This window comes from Eriocheir sinensis, unplaced genomic scaffold (assembly GCF_024679095.1).
Source record: "Eriocheir sinensis breed Jianghai 21 unplaced genomic scaffold, ASM2467909v1 Scaffold244, whole genome shotgun sequence".
Classification (NCBI taxonomy): Eukaryota; Metazoa; Arthropoda; class Malacostraca; order Decapoda; family Varunidae; genus Eriocheir; species Eriocheir sinensis.
Window position 1 is genome coordinate 92,501 of NW_026111548.1, and position 6,020 is coordinate 98,520.

Consider the following 6,020-nt stretch of genomic DNA (forward strand, 5'->3'; position numbering starts at 1 on the left):
CCGGGGGTGTGTGTTGTTGTGTGTGTGCCCGGCGGTGGTGTCTGTTGTTGTGTGTGTGTGCCCGGCGGTGTTGTTTGTTGTTGTGTGTGTGCCCGGCGGTGGTGTCTGTTGTTGTGTGTGTGTGCCCGGCGGTGGTGTCTGTTGTTGTGTGCGTGTGCCCGGCGGTGGTGTTTGTTGTTGTGTGTGTGTGCCTGGCGGTGGTGTTTGTTGTTGTGTGTGTGTGCCCGGCGGTGGTATCTGTTGTTCTGTGTGTACCCGGCGGTGGTGTCTGTTGTTGTGTGTGTGTGCCCGACGGTGGTGTCTGTTGTTCTGTGTGTGTACCCGGCGGTGGTGTCTGTTGTTCTATGTGTTCCCGGCGGTGGTGTCTGTTGTTTTGTGTGTGTGTTCGGCGGTGGTGTCTGTTGTTCTGTGTGTGTTCCCGGCGGTGGTGTCTGTCATGTGTGTGTGTGCCCGGCGGTAGTTTCTGTTGTTGTGTGCGTGTGCCTGGCGGTGGTGTTTGTTGTTGTGTGCGTGTGCCCGGCGGTGGTGTTTGTTTTTGTGTGCGTGTGCCCGGCGGTGGTGATTGTTGTTGTGTGTGTGTGCCCCGCGGTGGTGTTTGTTGTTGTGTGTGTGTGCCCGGCGGTGGTGTTTGTTGTTGTGTGTGTGCCCAGCGGTGGTGTCTGTTGTTGTGTGTGTGTGCTCGGCGGTGGTGTCTGTTTTTGTGTGTGTGAGTGCTTGGCGATGGTGTTTTTTGTTGTGTGTGTGTACCCGGCGGTGGTGTCTGTTGTTCTGTGTGTGTACCCGGTAGTGGTGTCTGTTGTGTGTGTGTACCCGGCGGTGGTGTCTGTTGTTCTGTATGTGTGCTCGGCGGTGGTGTTTGTTGTTGTGTGTGTGCCTGGCGGTGGTGTTTGTTGTTGTGTGTGTGTGCCCGGCGGTGGTGTCTGTTGTTCTGTGTGTGTACCCGGCGGTGGTGTCTGTTGTTCTGTGTGTTTTCCCGGCGGTGGTGTCTGTTGTTCTGTGTGTGTGCCCGACGGTGGTGTCTGTTGTTCTGTGTGTGTACCCGGCGGTGGTGTCTGTTGTTCTGTGTGTGTTCCCGGCGGTGGTGTCTGTTGTTCTGTGTGTGTGTTCGGCGGTGGTGTCTGTTGTTCTGTGTGTGTTCCCGGCGGTGGTGTCTGTCATGTGTGTGTGTGCCCGGCGGTAGTGTCTGTTGTTGTGTGCGTGTGCCCGGCGGTGGTGTTTGTTGTTGTGTGCGTGTGCCCGGCGGTGGTGTTTGTTTTTGTGTGCGTGTGCCCGGCGGTGGTGATTGTTGTTGTGTGTGTGTGCCCCGCGGTGTTGTTTGTTGTTGTGTACGTGTGCCCGGCTTTGGTGTTTGTTGTTGTGTGTGTGTGCCCAGCGGTGGTGTTTGTTGTTGAGTGTGTGTACCCGGCGGTGGTGTCTGTTGTTCTGTGTGTGTACCCGGCAGTGGTGTCTGTTGAGTGTGTGTACCCGGCGGTGGTGTCTGTTGTTCTGTATGTGTGCTCGGCGGTGGTGTCTGTTGTTCTGTGTGTGTGCCCGGCGGTGGTGTCTGTTGTTCTGTGTGTGTACCCGGCGGTGGTGTCTGTTGTTCTTTGTGTGTTCCCGGCGGTGGTGTCTGTTGTTCTGTGTGTGTGTCTGTTGTTCTGTGTGTGTTCCTGGCGGTGGTGTCTGTCATGTGTGTGTGTGCTCGGCGGTGGTGTCTGTTGTTGTGGGTGTTTGCCCGGCGGTGGTGTCTGTCGTTGTGAGTGTGTGGCCGGCGTAGGTGTCTGTCGTTGTGGGTGTTTGCCCGGCGGTGGTGTCTGTCGTTGTGAGTGTGTGGCCGGCGTAGGTGTCTGTCGTTGTGGGTGTTTGCCCGGCGGTGGTGTCTGTCGTTGTGAGTGTGTGCCCGGTGGTTGTGTCTGTTGTTGTGTGTGTGTGCCCGGCGGTGGTGTCTGTTGTTGTGCGTTTGTGCCCGGCGGTGGTGTCTGTCGTTGTGTGTGTGTGCTCGGCGTTGGTGTCTGTTGTTGTGTGTCTGTGCTTAGCGGTGGTGTCTGTTGTTGTGTTTGTGTGCCCGTTAGTGGTGTCTGTCATTTTGTGGGCGTGCCCGGCGGTGGTGTCTGTTGCGGTGTGTGTGTGCCCAGCGGTGGTGTCTGTTGTTGTGTGTGTGTGCCCGGTGATGGTGTCTGTTGTTGTGTGTGTGTGCCCGGTGATGGTGTCTGTTGTTGTGTGTGTGTGTGCCCGGCGGTGGTGTTTGTTGTTGTGTGTGTGCCCGGCGGTGGTGTTTGTTGTTGTGTGTGTACCCGGCGGTGGTGTCTGTTGTTGTGTGTGTGTGCCCGGCGGTGGTGTCTGTTGTTGTGTGTGTGTGCCCGGCGGTGGTGTCTGTTGTTGTGTGTGTGTGTGCCCGGCGGTGGTGTCTGTTGTTGTGTGTGCGTGTGCCCGGCGGTAGTGTCTGTTGTGGTGTGTGTGCCCGGCGGTGGTGTCTGTTGTTGTGTGTGTGTGCCCGGCGGTGGTGTTTGTTGTTGTGTGTGTGTGCCCGGCGGTGGTGTCTGTTGTTGTGTGTGTGTGCCCGGCTGTGGTGTCTGTTGTTGTGTGTGTGTGCCCGGCGGTGGTGTCTGTTGTTGTGCGCGTGTACCCGGCGGTGGTGTTTGTTGTTGTGTGTGTGTGCCCGGCGGTGGTGTTTGTTGTTGTGTGTGTGCCCGGCGGTGGTGTCTGTTGTTGTGTGCGTGTGCCCGGCGGTGGTGTTTGTTGTTGTGTGCGTGTGCCCGGCGGTGGTGTCTGTTGGTGTGTGTGTGTGTCCGGCGGTGTTGTCTGTTGTTGTGTGTGTGTGCCCGGCGGTGGTGTTTGTTGTTGTGTGCGTGTGCCCGGCGGTGGTGTTTGTTGTTGTGTGTGTGTGCCCGGCGGTGGTGTCTGTTGTTGTGTGTGTGCTCGGCTGTGGTGTTTGTTGTTGTGTGTGTGTGCCCGGCGGTGGTATCTGTTGTTGTGTGTGTGTGCCCGGCGGTGGGGTTTGTTGTTGTGTGCGTGTGTCCCGCGGTGGTGTTTGTTGTTGTGTGTGTGTGCCCGGCGGTGGTGTCTGTTGTTGTGTGTGTGCTTGGCGGTGGTGTCTGTTATTGTGTGTGTGTGCCCGGCGGTGGTGTTTGTTGTTGTGTATGTGTGTGCCCGGCGATGGTGTTTGTTGTTGTGTGTGTGTTCTTGGCGGTGCTGTTTGTTGTTGTGTGTGTGCCCGGCGGTGGTGTCTGTTGTTGTGTGTGTGTGCTTTGCGGTGGTGTTTGTTGTTGTGTGTTTGTGCCCGGCGGTGGTGTTTGTTGTTGTGTGTTTGTGCCCGGCGGTGGTGTCTGTTGTTGTGTGTTTGTGCCCGGCGGTGGTGTTTGTTGTTGTGTGTTTGTGCCCGGCGGTGGTGTCTGTTGTTGTGTGTTTGTGCCCGGCGGTGGTGTTTGTTGTTGTGTGTGTGTGCCCGGCGGTGGTGTTTGTTGTTGTGTGTGTTCCCTGCGGTGGTGTCTGTTGTTGTGTGTGTGTGCCTGGTGGTGATGTCTGTTGTTGTGTGTGTGTGTGTGCCCGGCGGTGGTGTTTGTTGTTGTGTGTGTGTGCCCGGCGGTGGTGTTTGTTGTTGTGTGTGTGTGCGTGGCGGTGGTGTTTGTTGTTGTGTGTGTGTGCCCGGCGGTGGTGTTTGTTGTTGTGTGCGTGTGTGCTTGGCGGTGGTGTGTGTTGTGTGTGTGTGCCCGGCGGTGGTGTCTGTTGTTGTGTGTGCGTGTGCCCGGCGGTGGTGTCTGTTGTTGTGTGTGTGTGCTTGGCGGTGGTGTTTGTTGTTGTGTGTGTTCCCGGCGGTGGTGTTTGTTGTTGTGTGTGTGTGCTTGGCGGTGGTGTTTGTTGTTGTGTGTGTGTTCCCGGCGGTGGTGTTTGTTGTTGTGTGTGTACCCGGCGGTAGTGTTTGTTGTTGTGTGTGTGTGCCCGGCGGTGGTGTTTGTTGTTGTGTGTGTGTACCCGGCGGTGGTGTTTGTTGTTGTGTGTGTGCCCGGCGGTGGTGTCTGTCGTTGTTTGGGTACTATAATAACTATAATAAATCTAATATCTGCACTAATCTGGGCCTCTAGGAAGGTGAAGGTGTAGGAAGGTGGGACTCTCTGGCTCAGTGCTAAGGAATCATAAGGTGTCATGTGCTGCAGAGAGGCTTGGAGGTGTTATAACTATGATAGGTAAATATTGGACTGCACTAATCTGACCCTATAGGAAGGTGGCACTCTGGCGCAGTGCTTGGGAATCAGAAGGTGTCATCTGCTGCAGAAAGGCTTGGAGGTGTTATAACTATGCCAGTAAAAGGCTGGACAGCACTAATCTGACCCTGTAGGAAGGTTGCACTCTCAAGGTTAGTTCTAGGGAATCAGAAGGTGTCATGTGCTGCAGAGAGGCTTGGAGGTGTTATAATTATGCTAGTGATAAGCTGGACTGCACAAATCTGACCCTGTAGGAAGGTGAAGGTGGAGGAAGAAGGCACTCTCAAGCTCAATGCTCGGGAATCGGAAGGTGTCATGTGCTGCAGAGTGGCTTGAAGGTGCTTTACCTATGCTCATGAATACTGGTCTGCACTAATCTGACCCTTTAAGAAGATGGCATTTCCTGATTCAGTGCCAAGGAATTAGAATGTGTCAAGTGCTGCAGAGAGGTGTGAAGGTGTTATAATTATGCTAGTGAAAGGCTGGACTGCTCTACTTTGACCGTGTATGGAAGTTGCACTCTCTGGTTCAGTGCTAGGGAATCAAAAGGTGTCATGCGCTGCAAATAGACTTGGATGTGTTATGACCATGCTAGTGATATACTGGACTTCACTAATCTGACCCTGTTGGATGGTGAATGTTTCGGAAGTTGGCACTCTCTGGCTCAGTGCAAGGGAATCAGAAGGTGTGATGTACTGCAGAGAAGCTTTGAGGTGTTATAACCATACGAGTGAAAGCCTGGACCGCCCTAATCTGACCCCGTAGGAAGGTGGCATTCTCTGTCTCAGTGCTATGGAGTCAGGTCTCATGTGTTGCAGAGAGGTTTGGAGATGTTATAACTTTGCTAGTGAAAGGCTGGACTGCACTAATCTTACCCTGTAGGGAGGTGAAGGTGTAAGGAGGTGGCACGCTCTGGCTCAGTGCTAAGGAATCATAAGGTGTAATGTGCTGCAGAGAGGCTTGGAGGTGTTATAACTATGATAGGTAAATATTGGACTGCACTAATCTGACCCTATAGGAAGGTGGCACTCTCTGACTCAGTGCTAAGGTGTCAGAAGGTGTCATGTGCTGCAGAGAGGCTTGGAGGTGTTATAACTATGCTATGGTAAAAGCTGGACCACACTAATCTGACCCTGTAGGAAGCTGAAGGCTTAGGAAGGTGGCACTCTCTGGCTCTGTGCTACATAATCAGGTGTCATGTACTGCAGAGAGGCTTTGATGTATTATAACTATGCTAGTGAAATGCTGGACTACACTAATCTGACCCTGTAGGAATGTGAAGGTGTAGGAAGGTGTCACTCTCTGGCTCAGTGATAGGGAATCAGAAGGTGTCATGTACTGCAGAGAAGCTTCGAGGTGTTATAACTATGTTAGTGAAATGCTAGACTGACTAGTCTGACCCAGTAGGAAGGTGAGTTGTAGGATGGTGGCACTCTCAAGCTTTGTGCTTGGGAATTATGAGGTGTCATGCGCTGCAGAGAGCCTCATCTGGCTCTCTAGGTAGGTGGCACCCTCTGTCTCAGTTTTAGGGAGTTAGAAGGTGTCTTGTGCTGCAGAGAGGCTTGGAGGTGTTATATCCATGCTAGTGAAAGGCTGGATTGCACTAGTCTGACCCTAGAGGAAGGTGAAGGTGTAGGAAGGTGGCACTCACAAGCTCAGTGCTAGGGAATCAGAAGGTGTCATGTGCTGCAGAGAGGCGTGGAGATGTTTTAACTACACTAGTGAAAGGCTGAACTGCACTAATCTGTCCATGTGGAAAGGTGAAGATGTAGGAAGGTGGCACTCTCAAGCTCTGTGCTTGGGAATCAAAAGGTGCCATTTGCTGCAGAGAGGCTTGGT